Here is a 22,441-nt window from a genome sequence, read left to right as displayed (position 1 = left end):
ACTGTATTTAGTACATTTGTAGGTTTTTGTTGTATTCAGACCTTGGTAGATGCTCATGACTAGTGACACCCCGATGTCGGGTTGTATTTACTTCCGCACCTATTTTATTTCGCTAAATCTATACTTGTTGGGGATTCATCCTTATAAATGACTTAGATTGACTTATTAAACTGTTAAAACTGAATTTGGGAATTGTGTCAGCTAGCCTTGTCTTCACGAGAGGCGCCATCACGATCGGGTCCAGTTGGGGTCGTGACACAAACCAACTGTATCGGGTTATTAAATCTAAATATCAAACCAAACCAATAAAAGTCGAATTTTTTAATCTCAATTTATTTTGGGTTTTTCGGATTTTCCGGTTCTTTCGGTTTTTTTTCACAATGTCTTCACAGCATAAAACATAAAATTTGTACTCCAAATACTTCTTTAATCATAGTAAGACAAAATTATATAAGGTGTTTTTCAATTAAAATAACATAAATATGAGATGTGTCATGGCATTAAAATATTCAACAATACAGATTAAAAAAAATCACATAAAATAAATATTATTAATAAACCATAATAAAAATAAATTTAATTTAAAATTTGAGTTACTAACATTTATGGACAATAAAACTTATTGGAGCATCCAAAAATTATAAGCCCAGGCTTGAAATAATACGTTAAAAGGTAAAACTACGAAAAATCTTAAGAAATATTTATAAACTACACTACAATAAGTATTTTTATGTATTAAATGTATTTAAAACTTCTATACATATAATATCGGGTTGGTTTGGTTTCGGTTTGACTTTTTTTTTAGTTTAAATCAAACCAAACTAAATATGGTCGGTTTTTTTTCTAACACCAAACCAACAACAACATACCCAGTAAAATCTCACTAGTGGGTCTGGGGAGAGTAGAGTATACGCATACCTTACCCCTACCCCGAAAAGGGTAGAGAGGCTGTTTCCGGATGACTCTCGGCTCAACAGGAGAGACAATAATATCAGAAAATAAACAAGAGAAAAGGCATGTAACAACAAAAGATGTCAAAAAGAAAATAACAACAAATTAAACCAAATTATAGTCGGGTTTTTTCTCGATTTGACTCGAATTATCCAGTTGATGCGATTTGTCAGTTTCATTTGTACAACCTAGTCCCAACCATAAAATGGAGTATACTCCTAAGTATTACATTTTTCCTTATGTGGAAGTGTAATCATTTTCAAGTGCCGTCCATTTGGGAATGAGATTTTTACATTTCTATGTCGTATAGTAAAATATATTACCCTCCATACTTAAGGTTTAATATAATTACCTTCCATATACCTAATTACCATTTATGTATCATTTTAGGATTTTAATGTTATTAATTAGTCTCCTAATTTTACTCAACCGTATATTCCCACTCCCCCAAGTTTCTCTCTCCAAATCACACCACCTCACTCACGTATCAAACCACACTCCACTATTTCCTCTTCAATCACTCATGATTTCATCTTTTAAAACCAGCGAAAATCTGGAAGACCTCCATTAACGCCTATTCTCAAGCTCTTTCTTCTAAAATCAGTCAAAATTTCAACTATTCTTCAAAGTTTATTCACCCATTAACGACCAACTTCAAAGATTTTCGATGAAGAAGAACAAAGCTTCCAAAAAAAGTCCTAAAAAAGTTAAAGAATCAAATGTTCCTTCCTTTGATTTGGGTGTTTTATCACCACATTCACCGAAAAATCATGAAACATTTGCTCATGCAAATGAAGAGAAGAAGCATAGGCTTTCCCCTCGTCAAGCTAGGGCAGAAGCTAGAACTAAAAAAAACATGATTTTGATGCTGGTGAATTTTCGAGGAAAATCAATTCAGCTAAAAGGAAAGGCAAAGTGATAGATTTTGATGATGATTTTGTAGAAGATGAAACTGTCATTAAACCTGCAAAGAAAGTTAAAGTGTCTGCTACAGTAAAAGCTCAAAAAAAAGCTCCTACTGTAAAATCTCCTAAAAATATTCAACAACAATCATTGTTGAAGGTAAGAATTTAGTAATTTGAACAATAGTTTTTTTGTTTGTTTTAATTCTTAAAAGTCTCCATAATCTTTATTTTTTGTGGTTTGTAGATTATTTGTCTACATTGTGAAGATTAGTTGTAGTTTTCTGAAACTGATTAAATTTGTAGATATATTAATAAAAAATTCCTTTTGTTTTTAACTGTATTATGTAATTGTAGATATTATAGATATATTGTATGAAAATTGTAGATATGGTATATTTTAGATTGGAGCTGTGTATTAATAAGAGATTAATTATTTTTTCTGCAGAATCAACATTTTTTGCACCTCATAATATTGATTATGGGGTCCTTAGGTTTTAGACATTATCCGACCCCAGTGTTCCTAGCCAAATTAAAGAGTTATTGTCTCCAAATAGTTTACAGCTTTTCAAGAAGACATGTTTTGGTTATTTCCTGTCAATTCCCAAAATATGTATCTAAAACCAAGCTATTCATCTTCTAATGAATTATGAATTGAATGCATCTGGTGCTTCCTATTTTTAGCTGAGTTAAAGGGTCAGAGGTTGAATTTTGGCTTGAAAGAGTTTGCATTAATAACTGGTCTTAGATGTTTTACCCAAGTTACAGACTTTGGTTACACTCCAGATTATGACAGTAAGATAATGAGGAGTTATTTTCCAAACAAGGAAAAAGTGGAGAAGTCATACCTAAAACAGATTGTAACCAATAGAATCTAGGTAAATGATGAGGATGCAGTTAAGTTATGTATTCAATATCTCATATAATTCTTCATGTCCTTCAGACAAAGACAATGTTGGGTTGGTAGACCATTTTAGGTTTTATTTGGTGGACTCCGGACAGTATGCGACATACCTATGGGGTATTGAGTATTACAAACAGTTGATTGAATCAGTTAGGCACAAACTCGATCCTTTTGTTCATTCTTATCTCATTCGAGGATTCGCACTAGCTATGCAAGTATGGTTGTATGAGTGTTGCTCTACCGTCAACACTGGTATAGCTATAAGAGTTGTTAATTCAATCCCTCGCATACTTAACTGGTCAGCTAATAAGGACAAGATATGGTTAGCTCCAATTGAAGATAGAATGATCAAACCTGAATGGATCAAGGTAAATGGTTTTTATTTATGAATGTACAATTTAATACAAATTATCTACAATTTGTATACATATTCTTTTTAGTCCACCTAATTTGTTTTTTTTTCATTCAGTTCACCAACATAACTGAAGCAACTGAAGAGCTTTCTATGCTATCTTTGCCTGATAAAGTTGAGTACATATTTGAAGAAGTTGAACACATTTCTGAGGATCCGAAAGTTGATGCTCCTCCATTGGAATCCAAAGAGTCAATTGGAAAAAAGGATAAAAAGTCTATTCCTAAACAAATTAGAAAATTAAAAGAAGGTCTTGAGAAGGTAACATATATACATAAAATTGCATCTATTATTTAATGTATGTTAAAGCCATATTTTGAAGGTAACTCTCTATATTTTTAATATGTAGGTTGATTCAGATCTTGCATCTTTCAGGAAAGATGTCTTTGAAGAATTAGGTAGCCATTGAGCGCTACTAAATGACTCCATTAAGTTTGTTTTGCAGGTGATAAACAGTCGAAATGATAACATTGATGCCAAGGTAATATTTATCAGTTTATTCATTTAACAAAACTATTTCTGTCAACTCTAAGTTATATTGTTATTAATAAAATAGATATCCTAACTAATATAAAACTTTCAGTTTGCTGGGAGTTCTACAAAAAATGCTTACCACTCAAAAGAAACGAACAATCAACAATTTCAGTGCACTAGTGGAGAACCATTGCATGCCAGCAGCAGCAAAACAGGTATATACAAAAACACATACATTTTATCTACAAATTAACTACAATTTATCTACATCATACATACAACATATCTTCAAAATATCTTCAAATGATTTAGGATGTATTTACAATATAACTACAACATTCATACAATTAAATATAGTATATTTACACAGATCTACATATTTCTGTAAATCTCTATAATATATCTACATATCTCCTAAAAATGTTAGTCAACTACTATCCATTATAATTCAAATACTTTAATAAGAAAACATGGCATGTGAATGACATGGAAAAAATGAGAATCTTCCAGCACGTGTTGATTTATATTCCCATTTTGAAGGTGCAGTTGATGAAGAAAATGTAGGTTTGAAATTGTATTCAGAAATTTTTGCTTTCAGTTTAAATTTTTTTACTATTCTATTAAGCTAGCTATACTAAATGTAACAGTGAGGGAAGATATGCATGCACAATCTCCAATTTACGAAGTCACAGTAACAATTCAAGGAGAACAGAAGAATGAGGAAGATGTTAATGTAGGTGAAGAAGCCGAGTATGTAAATGTAGGTGATTCGGAAGACTCCATGTCACGACCCCAAATACCAGATGTGATGGCGCCTATCACATTACTAGGCAAGCCAACCAATCAATGAATCACAACCCTTTTTCCTTTAACAATAAGCCATTTTCTAACATAGGTTTTAAATACAAAATTTAATTATAAACGTTTAAAACAACAGAAAATATGCGGAAATCAACTAACAGGAAATTACACAGCCCCCAAGTATCTGGTGTCACGAGTCTAGAGCCTCTAAATATACAAATCTAACTGTCTAATACATAACAAGTCTAAAATGCGGGTAAACAAGGATAAGAGGAAGAGAACAGGGCTGCGGACGCCATGCAACTACCTTGCAGTCTCCGGCAAACTCTGATAATGCTGAGGATCCTCACTCTACCTCTCGGGCACCTGGATCTGCACACAAGGTGCAGGGAGTAACGTGGGTATGCCAACTCAGTAAGTAACTAAAGTAAATAAGGTCTGAAAGCAGTGACGAGCAGTTAAAAATCATATAACTGAAGAAACATTAGGATAACAGTTCAACTTCACAGTTTAAAACCAGTTTCATCGAAAAAATCATCAAATTTCAGTTTAAACACTTGAAATCATATGCTTAGCAATTTTTCCAACAGAGGTTTATTTTAAAAGAAGAGTGAAATCAGTGAAAATAACATAATTGGGACCCTCGGGCAAGGTATCACTCAGAATATGGCCCCTCGGGCAGCCTCTCAGTCACTCATGACTCAACTCTCGTCACTCAATGCTCACTCTCAGCACTCAGGCTCATTAATATCTTATAGTAATAGAAATCATAGTAACCGCTACAGCGTGCTGCCCAATCCGTAATTTATAGTCGACTATGCTCACTTGAGGTGTACAGACTCCGGAGGGGCTCCTACAGCCCACGCGTCATATTGTTATGGTGCGCAACCCAATCCAATATACATATCGCTGCGGCGTGCAGCCCGATCCAGTATATATATCACTGCGACGTGCAACTCGATCCATATAAGTATTGCTGCGGCGTGCAACCCGATCCATAATATATACATATAATATCCTCACTATTAGGTTCTCAACCTCTCTCAGTCATTAACCTCACAGCCTCTCGGGCACAATAATAGAAATTAGGGAACTCAGCCCAACCAGTCCTCACAATTAGAAGTGGAGTGATAAAACCAGTTTTAAACATTTAAACAGGTAAAACATGACTGAGGATATGCTTTCAACAAGTAAGGTGAGGAAAAACAGTAAAAATGCCCCCAACAGGTCGGCACAAGGCCCCAAACACGGCATACAACCCATAATATAGTATAATTAGCTAAAATACGGAATATCATAAGGTTCCAAATCAAATACGCGGCTTAATAGTCGCTACGAGACGGACCAAGTCACAATCCCTATCGATGCACGCCCACACGCTTGTCACCTAGCATGTGCGTCATCGCATTTATCAAAATAAGTAAAATACCGGGGTTTATACCCTCAGTTCCTGATTTACAATGGTTACTTACCTCAAACCGGTGAAAATACTACTCCACGATGCCTTTGCCCCTCGAATCAGACTCCACTCGCATCGAATCTATCCAAAATCAGAATCATGGCATCAAAATTTGCTAAGGGAACGAAGCCCAAGCGAAAACAATCAAATAATACCAAAATCTCGTAATTACCAAAACCCGACCCCGGGCCCACGTCTCGAAATTCGATAATGTTTACATAAAAAGATTCCTCATCTTCTCACAAGTTCATACATATCAAAAGTTCTAAAATCCGACCTCAAATGGTCCTTCAAATCCTCAAGCAAAGGTCTAAGTTTCAAAACCCTAGTTTCCCCAATTTCAGCCCTTAAATTCCATTAATTATCGCTCTAATCCGTGAAATAATTTCATAGGAACAAGTTTTAGGTCCAAATTCCTTACCTCAACGAAGTTCCCTTGAAATCCCTCTTTCAAATCGTCCAAAAAGCTCCAAGGCCGAAGTAAAAAATGGTGAAATAGCTCAAATTCGCGAAGCTACAATTTATACCTTATGCCAAGTCATTTTCACATCTACGACTATATTTCCACTTCTGTAGTATCGCATTTGCATTTCATCATCCGCTTCTGCAAAAATCACTTATCCGGCCAAAAATCGCATCTGCGATCACACTTCCGCATCTGCGACATCGCAGATGCGGTCACCCTAACCGCTTCTGCGGTTGCTGCTCACCAGCCATTTTTCGCTTCTGCGATCACTTCCTCCGCTTATGCGACGCCACACCTGCAGTCCCCAATCCGCATGTGCGGAAATACCAGAAGTAGCAACTTCAGCAGCTGCAACAAAGTCCAAACTTCTCCGTTAACCATCCGAAATCACCCTGAGGCCCCCGGGACCTCAACCAAAAGCACAAACCTATCCTAATACCTTATTCATACTAGTACCAATCTTCAAAACACCTCAAACTACATCAAATCAACCAAAACACATCGGATTCAAGCCAAATTTTTTAAAATCTTCCAAATTTCACTTTTGATAAAAAAACCAACCAAACCACGTCCGAATGACCTGAAATTTTGTACATACATCCCAAATGACACCACGGAACTAATACAACTCTCGGAATTCCATTCCGACCCCTATATCAAAATCTCACCTATCAATCGGAAATTGCCAAAAATCCGATTTCGCCAATTCAAGCCTAAATCTACTCGGAACCTCCAAAATTCATTCCGATCATGCTCCTAAGTCACAAATCACCTCCCAAAGATAATCGAACCATCAGAACTCGTATCCGAGCCCTCTAATACAATTGTCAACATCCAGTTGATTTTTCCAACTTAAACTCACTCTAAAGAGACTAAGTGTCTCAAACCTTACCAAATCCTTTCCGAATTCGATCCGACCAACCCGATACTACATAATATGGATACATAAAGCATAAAGAAGAAACAATGGGGGAAACAGAATGCTAACTCATGAGACGACTGGACGGGTCATCACATCCTCCCTAACTTAAACAAACGTTCGTCCTTGAACGAGTCAAGAAACATACTTAAAGCCTCAAACAGGAGAGGATATCTGCTCCGCATCTCCCGCTCGGTCTCCAAGGTAGCCTCCTCTACGGGCCAACCTCTCCACTGCACTTTCACTGAAGCTATATCCTTTAACCTCAACTTTCAAACCTGGCGACCCAAAATAGCTACTAGCTCTACATCATAAGTCAAATCATCATCCAATTAAACCGTGCGGAAATCCAAAACATGAAACGGATCCCCAATATACTTCCAGAGCATAGAAACATGAAACACCAGATGCACACTCGACAAGCGAGGTGGCAAAGCAAGCTCATAAGCCACCTCCCCAATCCTCCGAAGCACCTCAAAAGGCCCAATGAACCGAGGAATCAATTTCTCTTTCTTTCCAAATCTCATAACACCCTTCATGGGTGAAACCTTCAACAAAAACCTTATCGCCAACCATGTAGGACATATCCCAAACCTTCCTGAACATCAACTGCAAGAGGTCTCTCCCCAAATGGAACATATGCCAAACTCCCCATACTCACCACCTTTCGGCTCAAAGCATTAGCCACCATATTGGCCTTCCCCGAATGGTACAATATGGTGATATCATAATCCTTAAGCAACTCCAACCACCTCCGCTGCCTTAAATTGAGATCCTTCTGTTTGAACCAGTGCTGGAGGCTACGATGATCAGTTAACACCTCACAAGACACACCATACAAGTAATGCCTCCAAATCTTCAATGTGTGAACTGTGGAAGCCAACTCCAAATCATGAACAGGGTAGTTCTTTATCACGACCCAAACTGAAGGGCCATGACTAGCACCCGACCACACTTGCCGAGCACCAACGCACATTTCATCTAACCTTCATTATTATCTTTTAGGGCTGACGAGATCAATATAAATGGTAGACCTAGATCATGGACAACTAGCAATAAAATATGACGGCATGAACATACATAGCAGGGGATGACCAGAACATCAAGAAACTACATATAAGGTATGAGCTACCACGCTACTATGAAAGACTATACAACAAAAACTAGCCGACAAGGCATACCAAACTATACATGAGCCGACACCTGTCTATGAGCCTCTAAAAGAACATAAGTGTTGCAACATAGCCGGAACAGGGCCCCGACATACCCATAATGTCTATAACAAAAATTGCATACCAAGACCAAGGCAAGTCCGGAGAAGGGATCTCGCCAATCACCGCTGAACTGGACAGTCTACTGTGGTGGGGAAGCTGCACCTGCCTGTCTATCAGGACCTGCAGCACGACATGCAGCGTCCACAAATAAAAGGACGTCAGTACGAATAAAGTACTGAGTATGTAAGGCAAGGAACCATAAATACGATCAGTAATGTAAGCAAGGATAGAGAATATACAACCTGTAACATCTTAGTACCTCTGAGGGCTACTTACATGAAATGCATGATACATATGTATAAATACATAAACCTTTAAAGCATTCGCCTCTATGGGCATCATCATCATCATATCGTACCCGACCATAATAGGCTCGGTAGAATCGTACCCGGCCACGTGGAGCTCGGTAAAACCCAAATGATTAGTGGTTTCACAATTTGTGCCGTACCCGAGTGGTTTCACAATTTGTGCCGTACCCGACCGACTATAGCACGGCTCGGTAGAGTAAAATAGATACATATATATAATGCATGCTCGACTCATGGAATCACATTCTAAACCTTTCAGAGTGACGTAAGGTCGATATCCTATGTACACGTTATTAGGACCAACTCTTCATTACGAACCTTATAAGAATCAGGAAGTACCAACAACATTGATAACATAAGAATAAGAGAAACAACATTAACATCAATCGTTCCATGAGAGGGAAAACAATGTAAGTACTGCTAGCTTCTAAGAGTAGAGTATCTTGGAAGATCGTTCATTACATTATGTACAATCGGAGTCGTGCAAAAGAAGGAAATGATAGCCTAACATACCTTGTATATACTGCCCCAATCTCAAGCTATGCAATTGTCAAAACTCCTTAGTCTACAATAAGAGAAACGATATTATCGTTATCATTTAAGCGTCATAACTATTATGTATCGACCACAACCTATTTTACGATGAAACGGACAGCACCTCCCCTATATATATGACCTCACACCATTCAAAACAGTCACCAAACAGCCCAAACAACATCAATAATAAACATATTGAGCCTCCTAAAATAGTCCACACACAGCCTAATCACTCCATACATACGACGACCACCGTAGTCGTGTCAAACAACCTGGAAATGTTACGAATAACTATCAGCCCATAACCCTACATATATATGGTGTTTCTCCACACCCTTCCTCCTCCAAAACTCCACAAGATAGTAGTAAAATACGCAGCCCAACAACAACGCAAAACAGTCCACAAAACAATAACATTACTTCCAAGCCTTTCGACATATATTTCACAAGTTCTAGCTTCAATGGCTTAGCTGCAACTTGGATAATCTTAAATACATATAGAGTAAGAGTTTCCTTACCTTTATACAGAACGAACAACTCCAATTTGACCTTAAATTTCCAAGAAATATCCCTCCAATGCTGCCACAACAACAAAAAAATGAAACTAGCGATCAATTAGTGTTTTTCGGCACTAGAATCACTTTAGAAGGCTTGAAATCACCTAGGATTGATATTAAGAACATTAGGGAGTATTTACAGAACATAAACCCTTTAAAACAACCTCCCACACGAGCTGGAACGACACAAAAATGAGCAACAACAAGAAGAACAAGAGACTTACTAGCGCCACGGAATTCCCGACACTTGATTTGTGTTGTTTGCCCTTTTTTGGGTCTTGAATCTTGAGAGAACCTTGAAAGGATATTCCTAGGGTTCTAAGGTCTGAAAATAGTGAGAATAAATGACTTAAAACGGGTTGGAGGCATCCTATATAGGTCCAAATATCTTAAACCGCCTTAGTGGGCCCCATAGAGAGGTGCTTGGTGCAGTCTCGCAAAAATACGAATATCTCTCTACTCCGAGATCGTATCGATGAACGGTTTAATGAGTTGAAAACTAGACTCATAGATATTTAATTTGGTTGGTAGATCACCCCGTAATTCCTTGTAAATTATGAGAAAAGATTAGAAACATTTGACCTAATGTTTAAGTAAAATTATGAACCTAAGTTGCGACAACTTTTGTCGACTTTTGTTTCATAACTCGTTTGACATCAAGACTTATGATACGGATATTATATGATTAAAATACCTTAATAAATGACCTCTTGAGTGTATTAAGCACCGCTAGATTACCTGAAAATATGAGTTACAACATCCTTGATTCGTTTAACTTCTAATACTGGTTAATCACCCTTATACACTCTTGTATCACTTAAGACCAATAGGATTGAATTCTTATCATCTCAAAGATAATTCCTTCTTGGATTTATGTTAACTAATATATGGCATGAACTAACACATGTGGATATGGGTTGTAACATTCTTCTCATGGGGCTTCAACTGACGAGAAACATAAGTAATAACTCTACCCTCCTGCATCAAAAACACAACCAATACCAACTCTTGAAGTATCACAATACACAGTATAGGAACCTGAAGTTGATGGCAAAACTAGCACTAGAGTTGTGGTCAAAGCTGTCTTGAGCTTCTGAAAGCTCTCCTCACACTTGTCCGACCGTATAAATGAAGCACCCTTTTAAGTCAACTTGGTTAAGGGCGATGCGATAGATGAGAATCCCTGAAAAAACCGGCGATAGTAGTTTGCCAAATGAAGGAAGCTATGAATCTCTATGGCTGAGGACGGTCTGGGCCAACACTAAACCGCCTCTATCTTCTTTGGATCAACCTGAATACCCTCGCTGGACACCACGTGCCCTAAGAAAGCTACTAAACTGAGCCAAAACTCACACTTGGAGAATTTCGCATAAAGCTTCTCCTCCCTCATCTGCAATACAACTCTCAAATGCTCTGCGTGCTGCTCCTGACTACGCGAATACACCAGAATATCATCAATGAAGACTATGACAAACAATCGAGATAAGGCCGGAACACGATGTTCATCAAATGCATGAACATTGCTGGGGCATTGGTCAGCCCAAAAGACATCACCGAGAACTCATAATGACCATCGGGTCCTGAAAGCTGTCTTAAGAATATCCGAGTCCCTGATCTTCAACTGGTGATAACCCGAACGAAGATCAATCTTGGAGAACACTCTCGCTCCCTAGAGCTGGTCGAATAAATCATCAATATGAGGCAAATGATATTTGTTCTTAATTGTTACCTTGTTCAATTGCCTATAATCAATGCACATCCTCATAGTGCCATTCTTCTTCTTCACAAATAGAACCGGCGCACCCCAAGGTGACACACTAGGCCGAATAAACCCCTTATAAAGGAGCTCCTGAAGCTACTTTTTAATTCCTTCAACTCCGCTGGTGCCATACGATACGCCGGAATAGAAATGGGCTGAGTGCCCAGCACCAGGTCAATACCAAAATCAATATCCCTGTCCGGTGGCATGCTCGGTAGGTCTGCAGGAAACACATCGGGAAAATCTCTCACAACTGGGATAGAATCAATACTGGGAGTCTCAGCTCCGACGTCCCCCACAAAGGCAAGATACGAAAGACATCCTTTTCCAACCATATGCTGGGCTTTCAAGAATAAGATCACTCTACTGGGAACATAGTCAGTCAAACCTTACCATTCAATCCATGACACACCCGGTATAGCTAATATGACTGTCTTGGCATGACAGTCCAGAATAGCACGACACGGAGATAAACAGCCCATGCCCAAAATGATATCAAAATCCACCATACACAGTAACAAAAGATCCACTCGGGTCTCTAGACTCCTAATAGTCACCACACACAACCGGTACACACGGTCTACCACAACAATATCACCTACTGGAGTAGATATATGAACAAGTGAAACAAAAGACTCATGAGGCGTATTCAAATAACGGGCAAAGTATGATAACTAAGAAAAGGTGGAACCGGGATCAAATAATACAAAGGCATCTCTGTGGCAGACTTAAACAATACCTGAAATCACGGCATCTGAAGCAGCAATATCTAGTCTACCCAAAAGAGCATAGAAACGGGCCTGACCACCACTTGATCGACCTCCCCCTCTAGGGCGACCCCTGGCTGACTGACCTCCACCCCTAACTGGCTAGGCAGATGGTGAAGTAACTGGAGCAGAATTCGAGGGCTGACCCTCTACTGTGACTGACCATCATGAAGACGAGGACACTGCCTCCTCATATTCTCATCTCACCATACTCATAACAACTCAAGATATTCCGTGATTCTCATACACCTACAAAGCGTAACATAACCTTTTCCTTTACTCGAGCCATCCTCGGTCTCAAATCTTTGTAAGCCATAACTGATTCTCCCGAATGCCTCAAACTGGAACCAATATAGCACATAATTGTGCAATCAACTAATCAATAGCAGACTCCCCCACTTGGCTCGAAGCCATAGATCAAAACACACTCAATAACTCATAACGCATATACTCTATTGCTGCCACAATACCATAGTGAGATTAAACTCAATCCTTCATAAGCTGGTGAAGCACAAACCATCTGGTACTTTAACTCTTGTGCAAATCTCGTATTCACTTTCGTAACAGTTAAACCCACTCTTTTAAGTGACCCAAATTTAAATTGCAGCACATATATTTCACTTATAAATGAGATCTTTTAATAGACAACATAGGGATCACATTATAAATGATGGCGCCTATCACATTACTAGGCAAGCCAACCAATCAATGAATCACAACCCTTTTTCCTTTAACAATAAGCCATTTTCTAACGCAGGTTTTAAATACCAAATTTCATTATAAGCGTTTAAAGCAATAGAAAATAAGCGGAAGTCAAATAACGTGAAACTACACAACCCCCAAGTATCTGGTGTCACGGGTCTAGAGCCTCTAAATATACAAATTTGACTGTCTAATACATAACAAGTCTAAAATGTGGGTAAACAAGGATAAGAGAAGAGAGCAGGGCTGCGGACGCCATGCAACTACCTTGCAGTCTCCAGCAAACTCTGATAAAGCTGAGGACCCTCACTCTGCCGCTCAGGCATCTGGATCTGCACACAAGGTGCAGGGAGTAACGTGAGTACGCCAACTCAGTAAGTAACTAAAGTAAATAAGTTCTGAAAGCAGTGGCGAGCAGTTAAAAATTATATAACTAAAGAAACATTAGGATAATAGTTCAACTTCACAGTTTAAAACCAGTTTCATCAAAAAATAATCAAATTTCAGTTTAAACACTTGAAATCATATACTTAGCAATTTTTCCAACAACGACTTATTTTAAAAGAAGAGTGAAATTAGTGGAAATAACATAACTGGGCCCCTCGGGCAAAGTATCACTAAAAATATGGCCTCTCGGTCAGCCTCTCAGTCACTCGTGACTCAACTTTCGTCACTCAATACTTACTCTCAGCAGTCAGGCTCATTAATATCTCATAGCAATAGAAATCATAGTAACCGTTGTGTCGTGCAACCCGATCCGTAATTTATAGTCGACTACACTCACTGGGGGTGTACAAACTCCGAAGGGGCTCCTACAGCCCAAGCGCCATATCGCTGCGGCGCGCAGCCCGATCCAATATACATATTGATGCGGCGTGTAGCCCGATCCGGTATATATATCATTGCGGCGTGTAGCCCGATCCATGTAAGTATTGCTGCGGCGTGCAACCCGTTCCATAATATATACATATAATATCCTAACTATTAGGTTCTCAACCTCTCTCAGTCATTAACCTCACAGCCTCTCAGGCACAACAATGCAAATTAGGGAACTCAGCCCAAATAGTCCTCACAATTAGAAGTGGAATGATAAAACTAGTTTTAAACATTTAAACATGTAAAACATGACCAAGGATATGCTTTCAACAAGTAAGGTGAGGAAAAATACTAAAAATGCCCCTAAAGGTCTCAATAGGTCGGCACAAGGCCCCAAACACGGCATACAACCCATAATTTAGTATAATTAGCTAAAGTATGGAATATCATACGGTTCCAAATCAAATACGCAGCTTAATAGTCGCTACGGGACGGACAAAGTCACAATCCCTACCGGTGCACGCTCACACGCTCGTCACCTAGCATGTGTGTCACCGTATTTATCAAAACAAGTAAAATACTGGGGTTTATAACCTCAGTTCCAAATTTACAATGGTTATTTACCTCAAACAGGTAAAAATACTACTCCGCGATGCCTTTGCCCCTCGAATCGGCCTCCACTCGCGTCGAATCTATCCAAAATCAGAATCATGGCGTCAAAATTTGCTAAGGGAATGAAGCCAAGCGAAAACAATCAACTAATACCAAAAATCCCGAAATTATCAAAACTTGATGCCCGGGCCCACGTCTCGGAATTCGATAATTTTTACATCAATAGATTCCACATCTCCTCACAAGTTCATACATATCAAAAGTTATGAAATCCGACCTCAAATGGTCCTTCAAATCCTCAAGCAAAGGTCTAAGTTTCAAAGCCATAGTTTCCCCAATTTTAGCCCTTAAATTCCATTAATCATCGCTCTAATCCATGAAATAATAGCATAAGAACAAGTTTTAGGTCCAAATTTCTTACCTCAACGAAGTTCCCTTGAAATCCCTCTTTCAAATCGTCCAAAAAGCTCCAAGGCCGAAGTAAAAAATGGTGAAATAGCTCAAATTCACGAAGGCTACAATTTATACCTTCTGCCCAGTCATTTTCGCATTTGCGGTTCATCATCCGCTTCTGCTAAAATCACTTATCCGGCCAAAAATCACATCTGCGAACACACTTTCACATCTGCGACATCGCAGATGCGGTCACCCTAACCGCTTCTGCGGTCGCTGCTCATCAGCCATTTTTCGCTTCTACGATCACTTCCTCCGCTTATGCGGCGCCGCACCTGCGGTCCCCAATCCGTAGGTGCAGAAATACCAGAAGTAGCAACTTTAGCAGCTGCAACAAAGTCCAAACTTCTCCGTTAACCATCCGAAATCACCCCAAGGCCTCCGGGACCTCAACCAAAAGCACAAACCTATCCTAATACCTTATTCAAACTAGTACCAATCTTCAAAACACCTCAAACAACATCAAATCAACCAAAACACATCGGATTCAAGCCAAATTTTCTAAAATCTTTCAAATTCCGCTTTTGATAAAAAATCTAACCAAACCACGTCCGAATGACCTGAAATTTTGCACACACATCCCAAATGACAAAACGAAACTAATGCAACTCTCCGAATTCCATTCCGGCCACTTTATCAAAATCTCACCTATCAACCAGAAATCGCCAAAAATCTGATTTCGCCAATTCAAGCTTAAATCTACTCCGAACCTCCAAAATTCATTCCAATCATGCTCCTAAGTCAAAAACCACCTCCCGAAGCTAACCGAACCATCAAAACTCGTATCCGATCCTTCTAACACATAAGTCAATATCCAGTTGATTTTTCCAACTTAAACTCACTCTAAAGAGACTAAGTGTCTCAAACCTTACCAAATCCTTTCTAAATTCGATCTGACCAACCCGATACCACATAACACGGATACACAAAGCATAAAGAAGCAAAAATGGGGGAAACAGAGCGGTAACTCATGAGACAACTGGCTGGTTCATCACATCTTCCCCAACTTAAACAAACGTTCGTCCTTGAACGAGTCAAGAAACATACCTGAAGCCTCAAACAGGTGAGGATATCTGCTCCGCATCTTCCGCTCGATCTCCAAGGTAGCCTCCTCCATGGGCCAACCTCTCCACTGCACTTTCACTGAAGCTATATCCTTTGACCTCAACTTTCAAACCTGGCGACCCAAAATAGCTATTGGATCTACATCATAAGTCAAATCATCATCCAACTAAACCGTGCTGAAATCCAAAACATGTGACGGATCCCCAATATACTTCCAGAGCATAGAAACATGAAACACCGGATGCACACTCGATAAGCGGGGTGGCAAAGCAAGCTCATAAGCCACCTCCCCAATCCTCCGAAGCACCTCAAAAGGCCCAATGAACCAAGGAATCAATTTCCCTTTCTTTCCAAATCTCATAACACCCTTCATGGGTGAAACCTTCAACAAAAACCTTCTCGCCAACCATGTAGGACACATCCCAAACCTTCCTATCAGCATAGCTTTTTTGCCTTGACTGCACTGTACAAAGCCTCTCCTGAATCACCTTCACCTTTTCTAAGGCATCCTGCACCAAGTCTGTCCCTATTAGCCTAGCCTCACCGGTCTCGAACCAACCAACTGGAGATCTACACCGCCTCCCATACAAAGCATCATATGGATCCATCTGAATACTCGACTGGTAGCTGTTATTATAAGCAAACTCTACAAGCAGTAGAAACCGATCCCATGACCCTCCGAAATCAATGACACAAGCACGCAACATGTCCTCCAATATCTGAACAGTACGTTCGGACTGCCCGTCCGTCTGAGGGTGAAAAGTTGTGCTCAACTCAACCTGAGTACCCAACTCTCGCTGCACAGACCTCCAAAACTGCGATGTAAACTGAGTGCCCCTATCTGAAATGATAGAAACTGGGACACCATGCAACCGAACAATCTCCCGGATATAGATCTCTACCAACCTCTCTAAGGAATAAGTAGTACACACAGGAATGAAGTGTGCGGACTTGGTCAGCCGATCCACAATCATCCAAATAGCATCAAACTTTCTCAAAGTCCATGGAAGTCCAACAACAAAGTCTATAGTGATCCTCTCCCACTTTCACTCTGGAATATCTATCCGCTGAAGCAAGCCACCTGGTCTCTGATGCTCATATTTCACCTGCTGACAATTGAGACACCGAGCTACAAATCCCACAATGTCTTTCTTCATTCTCCTCTACCAATAGTGCTGTCTCAAATCCTGATACATCTTTGCGGGACCCGTATGAATGGAATACCGCGAGCTATGGGCCTCATCCAGAATCAACTCCCGAAGCCCATCCACATTAGGCACACAAATCCGGCCCTGCATCCTCAACACCCCATCATCACCAATGGTCACATCTCTGGCATCATCGTGCTAAACTCTGTCCTTAAGGAAAAGCAAATGCGGATCATCATACTGGCACTCTCTGATGCGATTATATAAGGAAGACCGAGAAACTACACAAGCCAATACTTGACTGGGCTCTGAAACATCTAATCTCACGAACCGATTGGCCAAGGCCTGAACATCAACTGCAAGAGGTCTCTCCCCAAATGGAACATATGCCAAACTCCCCATACTCACCGCCTTTCGGCTCAAAGCATCAACCACCACATTGGCCTTCCCCGAATGGTACAATATAGTGATATCATAATCCTTAAGCAACTCCAACCACCTACGCTGCCTCAAATTGAGATCCTTCTGTTTGAACCAGTGCTGGAGGCTACAATGATCAGTTAACACCTCACAAGACACACCATACAAGTAATGCCTCCAAATCTTCAATGCGTGAATTATGGAAGCCAACTCCAAATCATGAACAGGGTAGTTCTTCTCATGGGGCTTCAACTGATGATAAGCATAAGTAATAACTCTACCCTCTTTCATCAAAAACACAACCAATACCAACTCTTGAAGTATCATAATACACAGTATAGGAATTTGAAGCTGATGGCAAAACTAGCACTAGAGTTGTGGTCAAAGCTGTCTTGAGCTTCTGAAAGCTCTCCTCACACTCGTTCGACCGTATAAATGAAACACCCTTCTGAGTCAACTTGGTTAAGGGCGATGCGATAGATGAGAATCCCTGAACAAAACGGCGATAATAGTCTGCCAAACGAAGGAAACTACAAATCTCTATGGCTGAGGATGGTCTAAGCCAACTCTGAACCGCCTCTATCTTCTTTGGATCAACCTGAATACCCTCGCTGGACACCACGTGCCCTAAGAAAGCCACTAAACTGAGCCAAAACTCACACTTGGAGAATTTCGCATAAAGCTTCTCCTCCCTCAATATCTGCAATAAAACTCTCAAATGCTCCGCGTGCTGCTCCTGACTATGCGAATACACCTGAATATCATCAATGAAGACTATGACAAACAATCGAGATAACGTCGGAACACGATGTTCATCAAATGCATGAACATTGCTGGGGCATTGGTCAATACAAAAGACATCACCGAGAACTCATAATGACCATCGGGTCCTGAAAGTTGTCTTAAGAATATCCGAGTCCCTGATCTTCAACTGGTGATAACCCGAACGAAGATCAATCTTGGAGAACACTCTCGCTCCCTAGAGTTGGTCGAATAAATCATCAATATGAGGCAAAGGATATTTGTTCTTAATTGTTACCTTGTTCAATTTCCTATAATCAATGCACATCCTCATAGTGCAATTCTTCTTCTTCACAAATAGAACCGGCGCACCCCAAGGTGACACACTAGGCCGAATGAACCCCTTATTAAGGAGCTCCTGAAGCTGCTTTTTAATTCCTTCAACTCCGCTGGTGCCATACGATACGCCTGAATAGAAATGGGCTGAGTGCCCAGCACCAGGTCAATACCAAAATCAATATCCCTGTCCGGTGGCATGCTCGGTAGGTCTGCAGGAAACACATCGGGAAAATCTCTCACAACTGGGATAGAATCAATATTGGGAGTCTCAGCTCCGACGTCCCTCACAAAGGCTAGATACGAAATACATCCCTTTCCAACCATATGCTGGGCTTTCAAGAATAAGATCACTCTACTGGGAGCATAGTTAGTCAAACCTCGCCACTCAATTCGTGGCACACCCGGTATAACTAGTATGACTGTCTTGGCATGACAGTCCAGAATAGCACGACACGGAGATAAACAGCCCATGCCCAAAATGATATCGAAATCCACCATACACAGTAACAAAAGATCCACTCGGGTCTCTAGACTCCTAATAGTCACCACACACAACCGGTACACACGGTCTACCACAACAATATCACCTACTGGAGTAGATATATGAACAAGTGAAACAAAAGACTCATGAGGCGTATTCAAATAACGGGCAAAGTATGATAACTAAGAAAAGGTGGAACCGGGATCAAATAATACAAAGGCATCTCTGTGGCAGACTTAAACAATACCTGAAATCACGGCATCTGAAGCAGCAATATCTAGTCTACCCAAAAGAGCATAGAAACGGGCCTGACCACCACTTGATCGACCTCCCCCTCTAGGGCGACCCCTGGCTGACTGACCTCCACCCCTAACTGGCTAGGCAGATGGTGAAGTAACTGGAGCAGAATTCGAGGGCTGACCCTCTACTGTGACTGACCATCATGAAGACGAGGACACTGCCTCCTCATATGCTCATCTCACCACACTCATAACAACTCAAGATATTCCGTGATTCTCATACACCTACAAAGCGTAACATAACCTTTTCCTTTACTCGATCCATCCTCGGTCTCAAATCTTTGTAAGCCATAACTGATTCTCCCGAATGCCTCAAACTGGAATCAATATAGCACATAATTGTGCAATCAACTAATCAATAGCAGACTCCCCCACTTGGCTCGAAGCCATAGATCAAAACACACTCAATAACTCATAACGCATATACTCTATTGCTGCCACAATACCATAGTGAGATTAAACTCAATCCTTCATAAGCTGGTGAAGCACAAACCATCTGGTACTTTAACTCTTGTGCAAATCTCGCATTCACTTTCGTAACAGTTAAACCCACTCTTTTAAGTGACCCAAATTTAAATTGCAGCACATATATTTCACTTATAAATGAGATCTTCTAATAGACAACATAGGGACCACACAACCTCAGAACACTCCGCAGGAGATAATCCACCTGCTTTGCCTCAAACTGGCATTTCTTTATACCTTCTACCGTCATAAACATTACGCAGTCACTTAAACTTCCCGAGTCTGAACTCAGACTGTGACATGAGATTTACTCCACTCCTATCTAGGAAACATGGAAAGATTCTTCACACACCCATAACTCGGGGGCTATACCTCAAATCAAGATGAAAATCGAGCACCTAATAGTCCTTATATCCTCCAGCAAACCCTTCTCGTCGCTTCCAAATCACATGAATACATCTCGTAGTCACATCACACTCATCACGTAACTATCCAGTCATCACCTCCCTTAATAGGGACACAACAGAGCATATGGATCTAGAAACATGCTCTCACAAAATCAACAACTCAGGGCTCAAGCTATAGGCAAAAATTCGGCTTCAAGTCTTCCCGACTGGCCCAACATCAACACACAGAGATCACGTCTTGCCCCTTGATCGGGAAAATCACAAGCCATCGATGCACATCGGATACTGAGTGCTCATGTGCATACGAACGCGTGAAAGGAGTTCAAAGAGTTACATTTCAAGCTGAATCAAGGACGCACGATAAGAATTTCAAGAATATGAAGTTTTTCCTAAAGGTTTTGCGGCCTCTCGAGGATAAATACAGACGTCTCTGTACCGATCCACGAGACTCTACTAAACTGGCTCATGAATCGCGAGACCTATGTAATCTAGGCGCTGATACTAACTTGTTACGACCCCAAATACCAGTCGTGATGGCGCCTATCACATTACTAGGCAAGCCAACCAATTAATGAATCACAACCCTTTTTCTTTTAACAATAAGCCATTTTCTAACACAGGTTTTAAATACCAAATTTCATTATAAGCGTTTAAAGCAATAGAAAATATGCGGAAGTCAAATAACGTGAAACTACACAGCCCCCAAGTATCTGGTGTCACGAGTCTAGAGCCTCTAAATATACAAATTTGACTGTCTAATACATAACAAGTCTAAAATGTGGGTAAACAAGGATAAGAGAAGAGAGCAGGGCTGCGGACGCCACGCAACTACCTTGCAGTCTCCAGCAAACTCTGATAAAGCTGAGGACCCTCACTCTGCCGCTCAGGCACCTGGATCTGCACACAAGGTGCATGGAGTAACGTGAGTACGCCAACTCAGTAAGTAACTAAAGTAGATAAGGTCTGAAAGCAGTGATGAGCAGTTAAAAATTATATAACTGAAGAAACATCAGGATAATAGTTCAACTTCACAGTTTAAAACCAATTTCGTCAAAAAATAATCAAATTTCAGTTTAAACACTTGAATTCATATACTTAGCAATTTTTCCAACAACGACTTATTTTAAAAGAAGAGTGAAATTAGTGGAAATAACATAACTGGGCCCCTCAAGCAAGGTATCACTAAAAATATGGCCCCTCGGGCAGCCTCTCAGTCACTCGTGACTCAACTTTCGTCACTCAATACGTACTCTCAGCAGTCAGGCTCATTAATATCTCATAGAAATAGAAATCATAGTAACCGCTGTGGCGTGTAGCCTGATCCGTAATTTATAGTCGACTACGCTCACTGGGGGTGTACAAACTCCGAAGGGGCTCCTACAGCCCAAGCGTCATATCGCTGCGGCGCGTAGCCCGATCCAATATACATATTGATGCGGCGTGTAGCCCGATCCGGTATATATATCATTGCGGCGTGTAGCCCGATCCATGTAAGTATTGCTGCGGCGTGCAACCCGTTCCATAATATATACATATAATATCCTAACTATTAGGTTCTCAACCTCTCTCAGTCATTAACCTCACAGTAGGTTCTCAACCTCTCTCAGTCATTAACCTCAGAGCCTCTCGGGCACAACAATGCAAATTAGGGAACTCAACCCAAACAGTCCTCACAATTAGAAGTGGAGTGATAAAACTAGTTTTAAACATTTAAACAAGTAAAACATGACCGAGGATATGCTTTCAACAAGTAAGGTGAGAAAAAAATACTAAAAATGCCCCTAAGGGTCTCAATAGGTCGGCACAAGGCCCCAAACACGGAATACAACCCATAATATAGTATAATTAGCTAAAGTATGGAATATCATACAGTTACAAATCAAATACGCAGCTTAATAGTCGCTACGGGATGGACCAAGTCACAATCCCTACCGGTGCATGCTCACACGCTCGTAACCTAGCATGTGCGTCACCGTATTTATCAAAACAAGTAAATACTGGGG

This window comes from Nicotiana tabacum, chromosome 16, assembly GCF_000715075.1.
Source record: "Nicotiana tabacum cultivar K326 chromosome 16, ASM71507v2, whole genome shotgun sequence".
Taxonomy (NCBI): Eukaryota; Viridiplantae; Streptophyta; class Magnoliopsida; order Solanales; family Solanaceae; genus Nicotiana; species Nicotiana tabacum.
Note: the sequence above shows the minus strand (reverse complement) of the source record.